General features: G+C 38.2%; 1 protein-coding gene and 1 pseudogene across 1 annotated transcript in view; one reads left to right on the top strand and one right to left on the bottom strand.

Moving 5' to 3' along the window:
• Positions 1-19,490, top strand: part of PAPPA2 (pappalysin 2) — a 302,050-nt gene that overhangs the window by 47,367 nt on the left and 235,193 nt on the right. The window lies entirely within an intron of this gene.
• LOC100447365 (protein tyrosine phosphatase type IVA 1-like) lies at positions 14,872-15,410 on the bottom strand (annotated as a pseudogene).

Genomic DNA, 19,490 nt, shown 5'->3' with positions numbered 1-19,490 from the left:
AAACAAACAAAGATGCATTCCTACCACCCCCAGCAAGAAACCAGAAATCTAGCCCAAAGTAGTTCCTCTCCCAAACGCTCTGAGAGGAGAGAGAGCCTGACGAATCTGGCATCAAACATCTGTAACCCAGATGGGCCTATCAAAGGGAGAGTACTTATCAAGCTCTGGACTGGTCAGGAGGAGATATGAATTATAGATACATTACCCAGCCAGTTGAACAGACTTACCAAGATAAAGGAACTTGGAACTTGGCAGGGCTACATAAGCCAGATGTCTATTTCTACATAGTAGCTGCCCTGAGAGATGATCTGTGAGAGTTAAGGGAAGGAAGGGTGTTGAGTGTCCACTTCAGTAAAATCACAAATGTCATTGACTATTCTTGACTATTCCCTATGGTGCATACTAGGGAGCTGAGCCCAAAGGAATTTCTTTACCCTCAGGGGAACTTGTCTTCCCTGACCTTTGCAGGCTTCAGCTTCTTTTTGGTTATTAATTGTTTCTGTCACATTTCTCCCTAAAATTATGTCTCAGAGTTACAGTTCTTTGCTGCTGCACCTACTTTCCATCCCATGCCTTCTCTCCTTTTCACAATAGAGTTGAGCAAGTATTTCATTAAATCTGGAACTCTGCTTGTCTCTCTTTTTGGTTTCTATATCTCAGATCTCATAATATTGCTATAATGTGGAGAGAAGTCTCCAAATAAAAACAAATGGTTGAACAAGGCATCAATCATCTAGTGTCTGACCATGCTCTGAAGCAGACAATGGGGATACTGTATATTTGTTTTCTGTATATTTGTTTCTGAAGCCTGTGATGGGCTAACATCTCTATGTGTTGGCAACTCATTGTCTCTTCTTTGCCTCATTCCCTGAGGTTTCACTGGGGAGTTCAAGGGCAGAGGACTCTTACACATAGCAAGGCTTGCCCATGGCACACTCCCCTCTAAAGAAGTACTCAAGAGGGTGGCTGGGAATTGTCCTGGGGGATATGGCAGAGAGTGGATTCTGCAGGTATACACTAGAAAGGGTGTATCTTGGGACAGGAAGGTAGAGGCACATGGCATCAAAGGGAACAGGTGGAGAAGTTGGTGCTGCACAGACCTGGATGCTTTGGATTAGCTGTGCTTTGCTCACCCACAGTCGGAGGCTGCTGAGCCAAAGGCATGGTCAGGCTGGGCCCTTGCAGTGGCTGGTCTGTTAAACATCAGCCAGGCTTCATTATAGGTTTCTTTTGAAGTTGAGATTCAAAGTTCCCTGAAGCCAAAAAAAACACACGCAGGGAAAATAAGCGTAAGGGGTAGAAGAGGGCAGGAAGAAAAGAAGTGGAGGAGAAATTTTAAAACTAAACAGCGAAAAAAACTGCCAGTTCCCTCACTTCAAAATTCACAGGCTGTGTGAACTCTAGAGCAAGTGTCACCTTCTCATGGTCACGTCAACTGGCAATGGGAATAGAAGGAAAGAAATAAGAGGAGGTTCCATAGATAAGCACAGTAAGTTTACCTACAAATAGAAATGTCTCCTGTTTATTTTCCTATAAGCCAGTTTCTCCACAGTTCCAATAAGCACCGTATTATGGAGCAAATGAAATCCACAGTTTCTCTGTTCACCTGGCTTAGTGGACTTTCCTCCTCAGGTGAGTGGGGGGGGGGGTGGGGAGTGGTGGCTGTTTTTCTTCTTTTCATAGTTTATTTCTAGCCAAATAGACAGACTTGTGAGTGAGCCATGTAGTCTGTCTGGGTTAAAAATATTTCCTTTTAGAAATTTTTCCGGAGAGACCCCAGTCTCCAACTACACTCGGTTGTCCAAAATACTTCGGCTTTTTCCTAGGAGTTGGGGTGCTAGCCCTGGTACCTTGGCCAGATGCCAATCTGTCTCGGATGATTTCACTTACAGGTTCCTTCCTAGAATTTAAGCCTAAGAGTTTGAAAGACAGCTGCACACTTACACATTTTCTTTCTTTTTTCTTTGTCTTGGACTCTTGTTTGTAATTACTTCAGTGACTGGATATAAATGAAATCTTGTTGGTAGGTCTTCCTCTAACCAGGCCCTCATTCCCTTGATGTCAAAGTTGTAGAGTGGGTAGTGGGCAGGATATGTAGTTAGGGTGGCTGGCCATCAGGGGTTTTTCTGAGGTTCCATCAGAGCACCAGCCTCTGGGGGAAGTTCCTGATCTATTATTAATTTCAACTCCAAGGTTTCTCTCACTTCTTACCCAGAGCGCTGTCCAATGGTTGTGGATCTGATTTCCAGAGCCAAACACTTAAATAACTACTACTTATCCTTCAAGTCTCAGCTAGAATGCACCTTCCTCCTTCTTGGGAGCGTTCTGTTGTCCTCAAATACAAATTAGCTACCTCATTCGTATCACTTCTCATCCCCCCATAGCCACCACCCTAATCCAGGTCCCCATCTTCACTCACCTGGATTATTGCAATAGTCTTTTAACTGGTCTCCCACTTTTGCCCTTGCACTGTTGCCCCGAGTCTATTTTTAACATAACAATCAGAGTAATCCTATTAGGGTATAACTCAGATCAAGTCATTCCTCTCCCCCTAATTCTCCAGCAGCTTACCAGCTTATTCAGAATCAAAGCCAACAGCATGACTCTGATCTATAGGGTCATATAGCGTCAGTCATTTTTGTGGCCTCACCTCTTACCATGCTCCTTATTGCACTCCAGCCACACTGGCCTTCTGGCTTGCCAGATGTACTCCTACTGCATGAACTTTTCAGTGGCTTTTCACTTTTCTGGGATATTCTTCCTCCAGATTTCTACACAGCTAACTTTCCCACTTTCTTCTGGTCTTTTTTCAAAGTGGGTTTCTAGGTGAGGCCTTCTCTGGAGACCTCACGTAAAATTGTACACATTGTCTTGGCTCTTTATGGTTTCTTCTCCTGCTTTATTTTTCTTTTTAGAATTTATCACAAACATGCTATTTTGTTTATTTTGCTTAATATTCATTTTCTCCACTAGAAAGTAAATTCTACCAGGGAAAGGGTTTTTATACGTTTGGGTGACTCTCATACTATAACACCTACAACAGCAAAAGGAACAGACTAAGTATTCAATAAATAATTGTTAAAGAAAGGAATGTTCTTACTCTAGTACAGTGGTTGGCAAACTATGGACCATGGATCAAATCTGGCCTATCACGTGTTTTTGTAAATAAAATTATTTTGGAATACAGTTACACTCACTTGTTTACATATTGTCTATGGCTGCTTTCATGTGGCAGAGTTGTGCAGTTAAAACAAAGACCACGTGGCCCACAAAGCCTAAAATATTTACTATCTGGCCCTTTATGAAAAAAACTGCCAACCCCTGCTTAAATACATATTTATCATACCATACTGTAACTTCCCATTCTTGTCTGTCTCTTGCACAAGACTTTAGTTTCTTTGTTCACAGTTCTTGGAACACATTTGATATTTTAAAAATGAATTAGTATATACATATAAATATTTGTCTGTATGTAGTTGGAAAACCAATGACATGGGGAAATGACAATGTAGGGCAAGGGTTTTAGTAGGGTAAAAATTTATAGGCAGAGGATACTACTATGTATGGAAAAAGAAGGGTATTCAGAAACTACACTATAGTAAACTTTTCTACTGGTCTCATTAGTATGGTAGCATTGCCCCATTTAGATCTAGTAAGTAAAATAACTGACAATACTCATGGAAGTGTGAACATGTTAGCTAAGGAGGGAATGGCTTTAAGCCATTTTCTTCATTAACTTGTTATTTGAGTACCTGAGCCCCCAGGAGGCTCTAAAAATCTGAAACATGGGGTAAATTTTGATGAGCATAAAAATAGCTACAATAGCCAGGAAGTATTAATAACATGAATCCTCTTTACCTAGGGAGTCAGTGAATGAGAGAAAGACCAGACTCCAAAAAAGGATTACAAGATCTCTTGGACATGATGTTACAGATTAGGCAAGATCCTTATCAGGCACTTTAGTTAGGATTTTGCAATTGTAGGGAACAGACCTGCTCATGTTAACTGCAGAAAATGGATTTATTGTAAAATTACATATGAGCTGAAAGTGGAGCTGGAGAGTTGCAGAGACTGTGGCAGTCAGGAACTCCCATCTCTCTCAAAGCGTACATATTTCTCTACATCTTAGTTCATTCTCACCATTCATGTCTTGTTAGCAATCTGCTAGATTACTCATAGTTTCTGCTCCCTTATAGCTTTAGTTTAAAACATTGCTTCAGCTTGCTCTGGCTCCTAATTTATCTCATTGAGTTTTTCCCTTCAGATTTATATCCTATTGACAGTTGCCACAGTTTCTCATAGTACCTTGGTTCAAATTCTGAAGACAGTCAGTGTCAACTGGCCTAACTCATCTTTACATGTTAGTTCAGAAGTCACAGGTTTCTGGCCAACCTTGGGTTTAAGAAACTGTGGCCAAAAGAGCAGGATAGCTGGAGGGGTCCTCAGAGCTCCAGGTCTGCAAATCTGTCTCAGCTGATGTCAACCCTACTCAGAGTAGAATAAGCTGGTTTTTCATCTTTACTTCTTGAGGATGAAACTTCTGACATGTTTAATTCTGGTAATGTCCTTTTCTTTAGACCTTAGATCTTGGTATTCTTGGTGATGTAACTCCCACTGAATTTTAATGCTAATTTTAGTCTTGGAATTGCATGATTTAGATTTCAAACCCAAATATGCTAGGCTATCCAAGTAAAGTACCTGGTTCATAGTAAAATTATATATAATATTTTATATATATATACGCACACACACATATATATAATTATGCCAATGAAACAAAGCATTTTGCATGGATTATTTTATTTAATGCTCACCATAGCTCCAAAAAGTAAATATTTTGATTATATGTATTTTATTCTTAAATTTAGATAGTCAAATATCTATCATTATGCAGTAGCAGACATAAGTTAAACTCCGACTTCAGAGCCTGTTTATCCAACTGCCATTCTATATTGTGTGTTAAGTATAAGTCTTACACACCAGCAAAATGTTTAGCTGATAGTGGATAAAAACTAAGTATTTGTTGATTTTAATTATGTAATGATTATTTCAGAGAATACATTCTTGAAGAGTGAGGGGAAGGAAAAGAAAACTACTATGGGCTTAGTGATTAGGAAATACTTTATAGAAGAGATGAGATGCTTTTTTGATATGGAGTCTTGCTCTGTCACCCAGGCTGGAGTGCAGTGGCGTGATCTCAGGTCACTGCAACCTCCACCTCCCGGGTTCAAGCGATTCTTCTTCCTCAGCCTCCCGAGTGGCTGGGACTACAGGTGTGCGGCACCATGCCTGGCAAATTTTTGTATTTTTAGTAGAGATGGGGTTTCACCATATTGACCAGGCTGGTCTTGAAATTCTGACCTTGTGATCTGCCCGCCTTAGCCTCCCAAAGTGCTGGGATTACAGGCATGAGCCACCATGCCTGGCTGAGTTTCTTAAAATATGTACAGTGTAGAGAGCAGAAAGAAGAGTTTGTTAGGAAAGGTCAATTACATGAACCAAAGTACAGATGTGCAAACATGTTAAGGCCGCTCTAAAAAGAACAGCTTGAAAGGAGGAAAATTTCTTAGAGAAAAGTGAGGAAGAAAACTGGAAAAGTATACTGGACAGTAGTCTTAGATGTTGGGCTAAGGGATTTGAACCATAAGCAATTAGGAGCCATAAACGATATATGGATATATACATGTCTGTTTTAACAGATATATATGTTTTATTTTTATTTTTATTATTTTTATATTTATTTTATTGGTACATAACATTTTATGTATTGATTGGGTGCATATGATATTTTGTTACATGTATAGAATGTGTAATGATTAAGTCAGGGTTTTCGAGGTATCCATCACTTTGAGTATTTATCATTGCTATGTGTTGAGAACAATTCAAGCTCCTCTCTCCCAGCTGCCTTAAAATATATAATGCATTGTTGTTAACTATAGTCACTCTGCTGTTGAACAGTAGCGCTTATAGCTTTTATCTAATTGTATGTTTGTACCTGTTAACCTACCTCTCTTCATATCTACTTCCACACTTCCTAAGCCTCTAGTATCTAGCATTCTTCTCTCTACTTTTGTGAGGTCAACTTTTTTAGCTCCCACATATGAGTGAGAGCGTGCAACATTTGACTTTCTGTGTCTGAGTTAGTCACTTAATATATGACCTTCAGTTTCATTCATGTTGCTGCAAATGGCAGATTTCATTTCTTTTTGTGGCTGAATATTATTCCATCGTGTATATATACGTGTTCTTTATCCAGTCATCCACTGATAGACACTTAGGTTGATTGGACTTTCTATTAAATGTATATTACTACTTGTCCCTCTGTCCTCCATTTGCCCTAATATCTCTTCAGTTTTTCCATATCTCTGTTGTCCTGTGCTGCATTTGAATAGCTGTTTTTTTATTTATTGCCCAGCCAACTCTTTCTTTAGGTTTGGCTAACCGGCTTTTATAACTCATCAATAAACTGTTAATTTTTATTAGGGTACTTTTAATCTCCATAAGTTGTATTTAGTTCTTTGTCACATCTGCCTAGCCATTTTTTATTTATTTTTGTTAATTCATAATTTGGATATGCTTTTTTTATTTTTAAAAGCATGTTAAAGTGATGGATACATGAACTTACATAAGTAATAAAAACACCCACAAACAAGTATGAGTGAAACTGGGGATATCTGAACAAGATTGATGGATTGGATCAATGTCAGTATCCTGGTTGTGATACTGTATTATAGTTTTTCAAGATATCATCATTGAAGGAAACCAGGCAAAATGTACACAAGATTACTCTGTAATATTTCTTACAATGTGAATCTACAGTTTATTTCAAAAGAAAAAATTTAATTAAAAACATTAGGCGTTTAAAAATATTTTACATCAGCTGGTCTGATATTTGGTATTACTGCTTGCTCTTCCTCACACTGTTTTGTGAGGTGCTTCATGGGTGCTTTATGATTTTTGATTGTGAGTCCATGTTCCTTAAAACTTTATCTGTTCAGTTTCTTTCCAGCCTGAGTTAAATCTGTGCTGTGTTACTTCTGGCAATTGCCTAGGGCACTACCAACATAAAACCACTTTAAAATATATTATTGGCATGAATTTTTTTATACCATACCATCTTATGAATTTGAGGTGCAAATCTGTGATATTTGGCTGGTAGTTACAATTCTCAGGGAAAATTTTCCCCCTATGTTTTGGGTCAAGTCCAAGGAATACAGGTTTTCTTGTTGTACCTCTTGATAAAGTGGGCTTTTTAATTTTTAATATTTTTGGTACTCTGTTTTATCGACAGTGCAGTCCTTGGGAATTCTAGCTTTATGTGAGGCTCTCTTATCGAACACCCTACCTTTGTAAGCCCTTTTTTATTCAAGATTCTCAAAAGGCTGTCAAACAAGTTCCTGGGCATTAGGAATAGGGAGAGCCCTCAGAGAAGTCAGTGGCTTCAGAAAACGTTTATTTTCTAGATTCCTGTTTTAACTTTGTATGTGGAGTCGGAAGATATCCTTTAATCTCTTTCCAACTTTACAATGTATTTAAAATTTATTTTTGTATATTATTCACTGGTTTTAGTTGTTTTCAGTGGAGGGATGATCAGGGATTCTAAATTCTTTGTACTAGAAACAGAAGTCTTAAGCCATTGAATATTGAATATTTGAGTAATTATTCAGAAAACTAATCTGGAGGCAGTATCCAGAATCAGTGTTATGAACTAGGGAGCCTAGAGGCAGGAAGATGTGTTAGTGAGTTCCTATAGTAATCTAGATAGAAAAGGGTAGTAGGTTGTAAATGGTTAGGAAAATTATTTTTGCACAGTGAAAAGAACTAGGAAACTAGAAATGAGAAGAATTAGATTATGGTTTTTGCTCCAGTGTAGTCACATAATTTAATTATTTGCTCATTCATATTCATTCATTCATATTCAACAAATGTTAATTGAGTACCTGTTCTAGGCCAGACACTGTTTTCGGCTTTGTAGTGCAGTGCGGTATACAGCAGTGAAAATAAATTTTTCTTCTCTTATGGAGCTTACAATCTATGAAGTGTAAGACAGGAGATGAATAAACAAATGTGTAGATCAAAGGCCAGACAGTGGTAAGTGCTAGAGAAAGAAATTCAGCAGAATAAGGGAAACAGAGAGTACTTGCCATGGAAGCAAAGTGTATCCATAGAAAGTCTTACTGAAAAGATGATATTTGAGCATATATCTGAAGGAAGCAAGGGAGTGAGCCACATGGAATCTAGATTTATTCCAGGCAGAGGGAACAGGAAGGAGCTAGCGTGCCTGAACTGAATGAGTTAGTCAGAGAGTAGTTGGAGAAGACAGGAGACATAGAGCCCATGAGGCCATTCTCAACAAGCTGTGAAGCTTCCAGGGCTTGGGCAGCAGAGGGCCATCTGTGGTAGAGTCGTACCTGTGGATGATGTGTAAAGAAGTGGCTAACTGCCCTGACTACCTCAGAGGGATATTGTGAAATTCACATGAGATAATGCTTGTTGAAAGTGCCTTGTGACTTAAAGATATTTCGTAAGTGGAAGTGTTTGCATTGGATTCAGTGGTGGATTTGATGAGATGATGGATAATCTCAAGAAGACGTTAAGGTGATTGAAGAGGAGATGTGAGAAAGGTATTTATCTCAGCATGGAATTTTACAAGGGCAGGATCATACCTTATATAGTAATAAGGATTCATCATGAGGCAGAAAGCATGAGACATGAATCACCCTGCTCCATAGGGAATCTGTACCCTATCTCTTCTCAGAGGCCTCTTTCCTATTTGAGTATAAAAACGTAAAGCTGAGTACAATGAGCATGTCCTCTCTACTGTACTCTGCTTTCAGGAAGATTTATTGTTCAGGAATGGCTATGTCTCCTATTCCATAGCCATTCCTAGGAATGTCTATGTCTCCTAGTTGTGGTCAGTACGAGTAGGTACTCAGAATTGCCTGCTGAATTAATGCTGCAAAGTTGTGTGTGTGTGGAGGTGTAGGATTTATAGGAATGAACTTAGAGTTTAGGATATAAAAAATGTGTAAACCAAGCTGGTGGAGACCTATGTTTGCAGCATTCAATGGGAAAATAATCATGGATGTTGGGTGGCTGTATGTTTCATGTGAAGTGAAAGTGTGATGTAGTCATTAAAAATATCCAACAATCTTGGGCTCTGTTAAAAAGGAGAAAGAGTGCAGATTGCTGAAGGAGATGCTCCCCCTAGACACAGTCCTGGTCAGATTTTGTCTGGGGTCTGCACATTTCTGGACAGCAGGTTTTATGAGAAACATCAACAACCTGAAGCACATCCAAGGTCTGGGGGAGAGTGGTGATGATTGAGATAGTAAAATGGCCTTGTTCTCTTTCTAATATAGGTTTTCACTTTCCTCTGCTTTGCTGAGAAGCCAATAGAAAAGAATTTTAAAAAGAGTCACAATGGCCTTTTTTGCATCTCATTCTATTATTTATTCATTTACTCATTCAGTTTATAATAAACATTTTTTGTGTATCTACTACGATTTAGACACAGTAGCAGACACTAGGAGTATGACTCTTGTCCTCAGTTCAGGTGGCAGAGACAGACATGTATGCATATGATTGCAATACTGAGTAGAATAAAGCCAAGTGCTATCTTTAATTATCTTTAGCCCCCTAAGTCTGAATTTTTATGATAACTAACCAACTTGTCTTTCTACTTCCGGGCTCCCTCCATGTTAACCCCAAATTAACCCTGCACACTGTCATCAAAATAATCATTCTAAGAATCATTTATATGTTGAGTGCTTTCTGACTAGAAGGACTCAATCTGGGAGGGAATGGGATTTGAGGTTGTTTTTGAAAGATGGGTAGTGAGACCAGTAGAGAGAGTATATTATATGGGGGCATAATGTCACAGAGAATTGGCATCTGGCATCTGTAAGAAGATTTCGGATAATAACCATAATAATAACTGCCGTTTGTTCAATGACCTAACCATTAAAAGTGAAAACAAGGTAGCATTATGGGGCATTCACAATGCAATATTAAAACGACGATTATTCAGACTAACATCATGTGGCACATAATACTTTCATTAAATGCTTGTAATTATATGTAAGTATTCTGTTTAATAGTTTGTTCTACACCTTTTCCATAGATTTTAATATAATCGGAAAAGTCATCATCCCTAATTCTGTCATGTTTGTACCTTTCTGCATGATCATTGACCCTTGGTCAGCAAATTGATAAAATCATGTTTTTTTCTTGTATTAGTAGCCTAGTCCACTACAAGTAGTTTTGATAAGGTTATGTAATGAAGATGTCCTATGCAGTAGTAACCTCTCCTATCTGTAGCATTCTTGGGGAGTTATTAGAGCATCTTTATGAGATTAATTTGAGTGGCTTATATTATTTCAAGGCTTTATTGTGGCCAATATTATAATAAAACTCAAATCTAAGGAATCTTTTTCTAAGGCTTATTCCAGTGCCTTTCTTAGCTTTACTTTCTTTCATTTATCCTATTCCTTCATTCATCCATTCATTCATTAACTCATCTGAATTTTATTTCCATGCCTAGAGAAATCCTTATATATTTTGACATGTATTTCTAAATAAAAGGTTTCTGGAAGAAGTATCTATTCATCTGTTTTAAACAGGTGCTAGTTACAACCTACCTTTTTGCAGGTAGGACTTAAATTGGATTTTATATGTTCATATAATACAAGAATTTAATATAAGAAATATGAATTTAAAAAGGGAAAATGAGGACACATAAGAAAAGACTGGCCAGGTGCGGTGGCTCATGCCTTTAATCCAAGCATTTTGGGAGGCTGATGTGGGCAGATGACATGAAACCAGGAGTTTGAGACCAGCCTGGCCAGTATGGCAGAACCCTGTCTCTACTAGAAATCCAAAAATTAGCTGGGCATGGTGGTGCATGCCTATAATCCTAGCTACTTGGGTGGCTGAGGCATGAGAATCGCCTGAATTTGGGAGGCAGAGGTTGCAATGAGCTGAGATTCTACCTCTGCACTCCAGCCTGGGTGACGGAGCGAGACCCTGTCTCAAAAAAAAAAACACAAAAAACAAAAAACAACAACAACAGCAAAAAAAAAAGACGAAGGCAGTGACAAATTCAGTATACAAAGTGATTGCCCATGTATTAGAGTTAGAGTTCTGGAGCGAGGCCACCATTTTAGTTCTGAGCTTCCCAGAATCAATACAAACAAGGAAGTAGGTAAGTTACATTATTTAGTCTATTTACAAGATGAAAACAAACAGCTTCTCAAGAGAACAACTGCCATAGGTAATCATACTGGACAGAAATTTCTCCTGGGGACTACATATAGAGGAAGCTATGTAGTGTAATGAACAATATCTTTATGCAAAAATCCAGTATCATCTTAAAGAATCAGTTTTGTTTCTGCTCCTAAGCACAAGAAAAAGGCCACTTTATGTCCTCAATGTCCTTTTCTAGAAGGGTTAAAATAATTTTATTCCAGCAGAATTTTAAAGAAGAGGAATCAAGAGAGTAGCCCTTTTCTGGAGGTTGGGGAGGAAGGGAGTCAGAATCCAAGCACTAGTGGCAGACACAAACTGAAGAAAGGACACATCTTTCTCTGAGACTGGAAGGAAGGAGTGGAGGGTGGATGCAGATTTATGAGTTGTTGGCATGCAGGCAGAGATTAGAAGAAGTTTTTCCTGGTAACCTTGATCTTCTTGATGAAGAAGGCAGTTGTCTCTTGGGAGGGGGAAGATTGCTGGCAGGGTAGAAACTTGAGGGAAGTGGGGATTGTTCACAGTAGCCTCTTTCCAGTCAATCTTCAAATGCTGAAATGTGAAGGAAACTTATGTGTCTAACTCCATTTCCTTCTTTCACAAGTCATTGTGAAAAAAAAGCAATTCTGAAACCAGCTGCTGTAAGGAGGTGCAACCAGGTAAATTCTGAAAGACATAATGAGCCTACTCAGATTCAGAGTCACAGAACTTCACTGCTGGACCTTGGGGACCGTCTTGTTCAACCATTTCATTTTATTTATGGATGAGGAGGTGTCTCTCAAATTACAGAGCCAGTTGATTATTGGATTAGATAATCCAAAGAGAAGTCAACTGACTCTTGTTTTTTTCCCCACTGCACTGTACTCAGCTACCCAAGGTATTAGGCAAGAAGCAGAGGACACTATGTCAAAGTCTATGCCTCAGTTTCTCCATTTCATTCCATGCTTCCACTTCTCTCCATAGCCTCAAAACTATCTTTTGAGGCTCAGAAGGAGAAGTTTGAAATCATAGATTTCTTTCCTAGTATACTCCCTTGCCTGTGTGGCCATAGGTTTATCATAGTTTTTTTCATCTAGTTTTACATAAAACAATCATTAATAGAGTGGATGATGCTGGGGAAGGAGAAAAATAAGGAACATGATCAGGTGTGAAGAGGGTATGAAGAAAAGTTCAGAATAAGAATAAAGCCGAGCACTGCCTGTCAAATGGGTAATGTGACTTCCAGAAAATTTGAATGGGCTAATTCAGTGTTGTCCACAGTGGGGCCCCCAGAGAGGCTGCAGGCTTGGTGACCAAACAACATCTCTTTTTGCGGTTGGCATGGAAAGCAGCCTGCAAGTCCCAACTTAAAAAGAACAAAGAGCCATATGCCCATGTTTCATTGCAATTGCCACAGGAGAGGTTGGGAAATAAGGAAAAACTCCAATGATGAGTGGGCTGAGAAAGCCATATCCTTTTTCTAGAGCAGGCAGTATTCTGCTTTGAAGAATGAGTAAGCTACTAACCCAACCCAGAAGCGGGGCTGGGAGGGCAAGAGAGATAAAGCAGTTGGATAGTGAAGGGAAAGAGGGGAATGAGAGGAGGCACTTACTCTTTCTTTTCTTTAATTTGAACTTGTTTCTTAATTTACCAGCCTTTACTAAGTGTCAAATGGAGATCAGATTGACCCATTTATTGCCATATGGAGGGTCTAACTTAGTCATTTTCCTAGTGATATGGAAGCTAACTTAATTGGGTCATGTGCTGTCTTGTAGCAGGATCTGGTGTTAAGTCATCCTTGCTTGAAGCCTATTAAATGATCGCAGTTATTACATACGAAAACCTGAAAAGTTGGCCAGGAACTAACCAAACCATTTGAGATCATGTTTCTTTCTTAATTTCCTCCCTGTCAGTTTTCATGCAAGGGCCTTCTCAGATATCTAGAAACTTCATATTGTGACTAAGCAGGGTTTCAAGTATGGGTTTTAATGATTTGGTCCATTATTTCATTTTATTTCAATAGCTTTTTGGGGACAGGTGGTTTTTGGTTATATGGACAAGTTCTTTTTTTTTTTTTGCATTTCATTATTTATTTAGATGTTTAAGCTCTCACACTACATTTTTACAAGCTGGTAAACACTGACAAATTATTTCTCCCACAGTACTATAACCACACATCCCCAGGCAATATAAATATGTGGTTGAACTAACATTACTACACATCACCATTTTATCAATTACATAATAAAACAAATTATCAAGTATCCAAATATTAAGTTACACAGCTCAAAAGGCATATAAAATATTAGATGTCTGCTCAATTCATGAGCAGAAACCCACTTCTTTTTTACAAGTGAGATTGGGAAGAGAAGGAAAAAAAATCACACTTTCAAACAAAAATAAGTTGGTAAACAACTTCTGATAAGTATGGAAAAAAATTACAAGAATTTCAGGAAGTTTATGATTATAATAACAAAGCATCTCTACCTTTAAAAATATTTTACTAAATTAAAGAGCATATTCTATATGTTCTGTACAAGACAAAGGCAACATTTTGCTAAAAATAATTAATAGCCCCCTCCCATTTTTTCTCAGGCCCTCCCTGTTAAGCTGCACCTCAGAGTGCAAATATTAAATTAACTGCAAGACTTTTTTGTCTGAAGACATTAAAGACATGTGCTTTTGTACAATGTGATTTTCACAATGGAGGGTTTTTTTTTTTTTTTTTTTTTGAGACGGAGTCTTGCTCTGTCGCCCAGACTGGAGTGCAGTGATGCCATCTCGGCTTGCTGCAAGCTCCACCTCCCGGGTTCATGCCATTCTCCTGCCTCAGCCTCCCGAGTAGCTGGGACTACAGGTGCCTGCCACCATGCCTGGCTAATTTTTTTTTTTTTTTTTTTTTTTTTGTATTTTTAGTAGGGACGCGGTTTCACTGTATTAGCCAGGGTGGTCTCGATATCCTGACGTCGTGATCCAACTGCTTCGGCCTCCCAAAGTGTTGGGATTACAGGCGTGAGCCACCACGCCCGGCCTGGAGGTTTTTAATAAAAGCACAAAGTGAGATTTATAGAAACACATGAAATAATCACTGTAAGGTTTGGTTAAAAAAATATCAATGGCTAAGCAAACCTGATGTATACTAGTATGAATGTGGGAGACGTAAACATCAAGTGAGCAGACAAATCAACATGTAAGCCCTACTTTCAACGTTTGAAATGATTGAAGGAATAAACCACATAAGGTCTAGAGTGTTCATAGTTCCTGAGATTTTAGTTCTGTATGGTGCTAAAAATATACAAATATGGTGCTGGGTATTTTGGCACCTAATCTTCCTAAATTTCTTATGTATCAATAAGATTCTGGCATGGGAATAGATTTAAACAAGTTCTAACTCAATACTGCCTGATTTTGGGAAAGGTCAGTTGGTATGAATGACAAGCACATTTTATAGGCTGACAGCAAGAATCTTTTGCCAAATGTCTAAATAGGTTGACTGTAACCCAAACACAGAGGTTGCCAAATCTGTCTAGCTTGTGGCCTGGTAAAACTGCCTGTCAATACTCCTATGGAAGCTTCATTAGACTTACTCACTAAACCAACATGTTGGCTAATGTGTATAACAAATTAGGTCCTATCTCAAGTTCCACTTCCAACAGCATTAGGCACCCCGGTTTCATTGAATGCAACAGTTGTTTATATGACCGTTGGAATCTTTGAAGCGCAGCCGCATTTTAGGATGATACCTCTCCAAATACAAAAGTTGCTTGCTTTTAAAAGCTCCACGCTGCTTTTGTCCTATGAAATTGTACTGCATCTTCATGTTTCATTCCACCTTCAATTAATGTTAGGGCAACAAGTACTGGAGCTCTCCCAAGGCCTACAGTGCAATGAACAGCAATATAACAACCAGGTTCTTCACGAAACTTAATTTTTACAAAATGTAACCCATCAGCTACAATCTGCTTGAATGGTGGTGCACCATCACCAAAAGGCCACTTGAGAACATGGATACCTTCTTTCTCCACAAGAGTAGTGTCATAAGCTGCTTCACATACTCTTACTATTGTGGCAGCTCCATACTTCTTAAGTTCCTCTATAAATTTATTTAAGGTCACATTGGTTGGATTGTGTGTAATAGGAAATCTCATGTTCTTGTATGTGACTTTCACAGGAGCTGGGTGGTTCATTCGAGCTGTATTAATTTAGTTAAAAAATACTCAATAGGGTTATGAAATAATTAAAAAATTGAATACAGAAATGATTCAAAGAAACTGAAGTCTACTTCAATATACTCCACTTGAAATTCTCAGTGCTTTTAGCGTGAAGTTGTAAGTAATGATAAATGAAATGAACCTCCTAACAAGAAACAGCAATTCTTCAATCCAGTAATACTGAGGCAACAAACAGACAAGAAGTGCACTGAGGTTTACCCCATCCAGGTCAGAACTCTTGTAAAATGCTCTGTGGATTTCAATTCGACACTTTTGTGTCCAGGATAACCACTCTTATAGGGGTTTCTTGGTGGAGTAGTAATCAATTTCTATAGTTCACTTGTCTGAATAGAGGTTGTGCTGTGCCTGGCAGTAATCTTCACTGCCCTTCAGAAACTCCATAAATGTGTGACCAAGAACACCACAGAACTGAGGAATATATTTATTCCCTGAAGATTATGGCCTAATCATACAGCTGGTCCTGAGGCAGCAGTGACATAGGGGGTGGCAGGCACTGCAGGGCAGGAGGTGGCAGTGGTCGTGGCAGAGTGGTGGTGGTGACGATGCAGCAGACAAGTTCTTTAGTGGTGATTTCTGAGATTTTGGTGCGTCTGTCACATGAGCAGTGTACACTGTACCCAACGTGTAGTCTTTTATTTCTCACCCCCACAGTCCCCAATGTCCATTATATAATTCTTATGCCTCTGTGTTCTCATAGCTTAGCTATGATATTTAGTTTTTCATTCCTGAGTTACTTCACTTAGAATAATGGTCTCTAACTCCATCTAGGTTGCTGTGAATGCCATTATTTCATTCATTTATATGGCTGAGTGGTATTCCATGGCATGCATATATATATATATATATATATATATATATATATATATATATATATATATATAGCACATTTTCTTTATCCACTCATTGGCTGATGAACATTTAGGCTGGTTCCATATTTTTTGCAATTGCAAATTGTGCTGCTATAAACATGTGTGTGCAAGTGTATTTTTCATATAATGACTTCTCTTTTTGGGGGTAGGTACCCAGTAGTGGGATTGCTGGATTAAGTCCATTTTTTAGTAAACTATGGTGCATGGAGAAGGTTCCAAGTCCAAGTAAACTCCACGGGAAATTGAAAAGGTGCTCCTTCTTAGGGAATCAGGACATCTTATTGGTTGAAATGACTTGTCTGAAAATCTAAGCTGACTGAAACTGTGCTCAGTAAAGGAAGGTTGAGGCCTGTAACTAGTGGTTTTGGAGCTGTGAGAGTGATGTTTGGGGCAGCTAGATGACATACTGAGTGTGAAAGCTGGAGTTTGAGGAATGCAGTTAAGTTGCATCATGAAAGACAATTCCCAGAAAGTTTCTGACCCCAGTAAGTACTGATTAGTGTGGCCTCTTAGCCTTAGTTTTTCCATTTTGGAATGTTGCATATTTTGATATTAAGCTAAACCTTGAACTTGGCCACTATAGATTGAATTTTATGACCTCCGTGTGTAGTTCATATTCTGAGTCCCATTTTGTCAAAACGGTTTTCCCAGATGTGCCACCTAAGCCTTCAGGGGTCATCAGATCTATGTCTTATTTTCAGAGATGGGCCACCATTGACCCAATGCTTCTTAGTTACCATTCCAAAATACTCAGACAAAGAGACTTAACTGTATTTCAGTCAACCACTCAAATGAACTGAGAAATAAGAAAAGATGCTAGTCTTATTTGGTCCATATTAGTTGATATTTTAATTAATGAGCTTTTGCCAGTTTATTTCTCTGTAGTGTTGTGAAGGACAACATGAGAAAAATTGTACTGTGTGCATTCGCTCATTTGTTCATTCATTCAAACAATTTTGTAAACATAGATGTTGTCCAAAGCCCTGTGCCTCTGTGAGGTTTACCAGATAAATGAGGTATAGTTTTAACTGTAAAAGAATTTACAGTCTCAAGTAATTCAACAAATTCTCTCTTCGAGTTTAGTATGTGTGAGGCACTAGGATTAAAAGAGTAATGGAATTTGTATTCATTGCATCTCTGTTTTAGAAACCATGAGTAGTAAAATACAACTTCCCTCAACGTGTTTGTAATCCAGACTGGGAAGTGGGCTGTGAGGGCATAAATGATAACTAGAAGTAGCTATTATACTAGATAAATCATTTGTCACATTTGAGCCATTAAGTATTATAGGGGTTTTAGAGACAAGAGAGGCCTCTTCCAAACTGGGTCATCAATAGGATAGCCATATAATTTTTCATCCAGATTGGGACACCACTGAGAGTTGAAGGGGGTATGGCTACTAATAATTGAGAAACAAACTGGTATCACTGAGGTAAACCAGGACATACTTCATACATCAGGGAATGGCTCATGGAGGAAGTTGCATTTAAACTGAAACTTGCAGTAAATTTAAACCAGAATTACAAATCCTTTCCCAAATACAATATCCCATTAGCACTGTCTTTCACATGTGTGCCTTGGAGCTGCCTTAGAGTTAAACAGATTGAAGTTAAATTATTTCAGTAAATTAGTAGCCAATCAATTTTTAAAAGAGATCTGAAAGCAACTTATATCTACACAAGCTGTAAGAAGACTACTATAAGGCAAGGTGTTCTCTATGTCAGAGAAAGTGCATAAGTTTTAACTCAGGTGCCAATTTTGACTGAATGACGTTAGATTCCTGAAGCAGGGTATTGAGAAGGATTCTGAGACTGTAACCTGATTCAGTGGGAAAGAATGCTGTGTTTGATTAACAATGTCTACTATGGATACAGGAAGTTGAATTGGTGCTGCTCATTTGCTTTCTCTTATAAAAGGATTTATGTATAATTCAGCAGGTAATTTTTGAAAATAAGTATACACTGTTCAGCTTACCACTTTCAATTATTAAATCTCTGAACAAGAGTAAGAATAATAAAATTAAATTGAATAACTGTTCTTAGTGCTAGGTGACCTTTTCTATGAGTCTTTCTGTAATCTGTCATTTTTCTTTTTCATGTATTTTTGAATGAACTTAAATATATCAAGTAATATGGTCATCCATTAAGATGTTGACAACATATTCATGATACTACAATACTACTACAGGAAATTGAGTAAAGGGACCGGCAGTGACTTAAAGTAACTCAGTAAACTCATAATAAAATAATTCATTGATTTTGGTGCCTTATCTTAGGGAAGGGAGTATGGTGTATTGAAGAAACCACTGGTTTGGGAGGTAGATGTCTGAGTCCATTTAGGCTGCTATGACAAACTATCATAATATGGGTGGCTTATAAGCCACAGACATTTATTTGTCATAGTTCTAGAGGCTGGGAAGTCCAAGACCAAGGCACTAGCAAATTCAGTGTCTGGTGAGCATCAGCTTTCTGGCTCACAGATGGCACCTTCTTGCCATGTTCTCACATGGTGGAATGGTGTGAGGGGTCTCTCTTGGGCATCTTTTATTAAAGCACTAATTTCATTCACGAAGGTTGTGCCTTCATGATCTAATCACCTTCCAAAGTACCCACCTCCTAATGACCATCACCTTGGGCATTAGGATTTCAATATATTCATTTTTTTTTTCAGAGATAGAGGAGAGACACAAACATTTAGACCATAGAGAATTTGGATTTCTTGTCCAGCTTTGCTAGTAGTTATATTGATACTATTTAGGCCACCTACTTCTTAAAGTCAGTTATTTAATCTGCAAAAAAGGAAAACGGATTTCTGAGGTTCCTTTTTCAAATTAATAGTCTAGACATTTCAAATCACATTTCTTCTATAATTATACACTTTCTTAATAAAGAACTAATAGTAAATAATTTAGCCTTTGCAGACCTTACAATTTCTGTCACAACTACTTCGTATTATTGTTGTAGTATGAAAGCAGTCACAAACAATATGTAAATGAATGGTTATGACTGTGTTCCAATAAAACATTTACAAAAATAGTTTCTTGCCTTAGAGCTTTAGTTTCCCAACCCCTGTGTTAATCTGTCTTACCAGATAATAGTTATCTGTTACTGAATAATGAAAAATTATAGCTTAAAACAACAAATCTTTATCATCTCACAATTTCTGA

The sequence above is a fragment of the Pongo abelii genome, chromosome 1 (genome assembly GCF_028885655.2).
Source record: "Pongo abelii isolate AG06213 chromosome 1, NHGRI_mPonAbe1-v2.0_pri, whole genome shotgun sequence".
NCBI classification, from domain to species: domain Eukaryota; kingdom Metazoa; phylum Chordata; class Mammalia; order Primates; family Hominidae; genus Pongo; species Pongo abelii.
The sequence above is the reverse complement of the archived record's forward strand: the minus strand, read 5'-3'. Positions and strand labels throughout refer to the sequence as shown.